General features: G+C 46.0%; 1 protein-coding gene across 1 annotated transcript in view; it reads right to left on the minus strand.

Moving 5' to 3' along the window:
* Window positions 1–787, minus strand: part of LOC119594795 (CCR4-NOT transcription complex subunit 6-like) — a 24751-nt gene extending 23964 nt beyond the window's left edge. Inside the window, exon 1 of the mRNA XM_037943885.1 lies at window positions 647–787. The gene's annotated coding sequence lies outside the window, so the exon portion shown is untranslated. The remainder of the gene's footprint in view (window positions 1–646) is intronic.
* Window positions 788–1089: the final 302 nt, after the last annotated feature.

The raw sequence follows: 1089 nt of genomic DNA on the forward strand, positions 1-1089 counted from the left end.
CCTTATTGAACCAGGATTAGACAGTCGAAAAAAAAGTCAGTTCGATTAACAGTAATAATACGCTTCCCCCCATAAGAAAATCTAAAAAAACGGAATAGACTAAGACATTAAGCTAAGGAATCAACATAACATCAGCGAAGGAACAGAAAACAGGAAGGGATTTAATGCAAATAGAGAAATGGCCCCAAAACACCACAGAAATCACTTCAGGAAAAGAACATGGCAAATACAGTACAGATAGTAATGAACTGAATAGAAGAAAAATAATACGGATAAAACAAACAAAAAAAACACAAAAAACGAAGTCAACTTTGAAGAGAAAAAAAAGGAAAAATGATAAGACCCCCAAACATCACGGCCTTTTTACCTTACACCAAAAAACGTCCCCAAAAAAACGGAGCAAAGGAGGGATAAATTGCCTCATTCGGGACCAAACGCAGGATAAACGCAGGATAAATGTCACCTAGGAGAGAACAGGTGAACAGGTGAACAGGTGAACTGCCCTAACCTTGGTGAACATTAGAGACTTAATGATAGAAGCAGTCTGGCGATGGCACACTTAAGTTCTTCCTTATTTCGGGCCGAAATCGACCTCATTTCCCCTCCCTCTCCCCCAACACCGGCTCTAGGGGAAGGCCACACTCACCTGCATTTAATATAGGGTCAGTTTTAACGGTAAAATGCAAGCTGAAATGACCAACTTTCTATTTGAGCTCCACTCGTCCTTCTCTCAAGCGCCGAGAAACAAACAAACATGGAGGCCGAAGGAGAGGCTGCGATTGGCCGAGGCAGCGCCATATGCACGCTCCCTTCGCGCCCCGCGTTTGAAACCTCGGGGCCAGCGGGGGCACGGGGGCACGCTGCTGTCGCCTTTTGGACTGGCCCTAAGGGGAAGGGAGGGCGGGGTTGAAGAGAGGGGCTCTTGTGGCTGAAGCAAAATCACTCCCGTCGCGGCGCCTCGGGTTTAAAGACCTTGCCCAAGGAGGGCTGGGTCTTATTTCGTTTTTTTATTTCATTTTGGACTTGGAGGCTGTCCTTGAGGGGTTTTGTTCTGGGTTTTTGACTTTTGAGAGAGTGAGGGAAAGGTCA

Source organism: Penaeus monodon, chromosome 34 (genome assembly GCF_015228065.2).
Source record: "Penaeus monodon isolate SGIC_2016 chromosome 34, NSTDA_Pmon_1, whole genome shotgun sequence".
Classification (NCBI taxonomy): Eukaryota; Metazoa; Arthropoda; class Malacostraca; order Decapoda; family Penaeidae; genus Penaeus; species Penaeus monodon.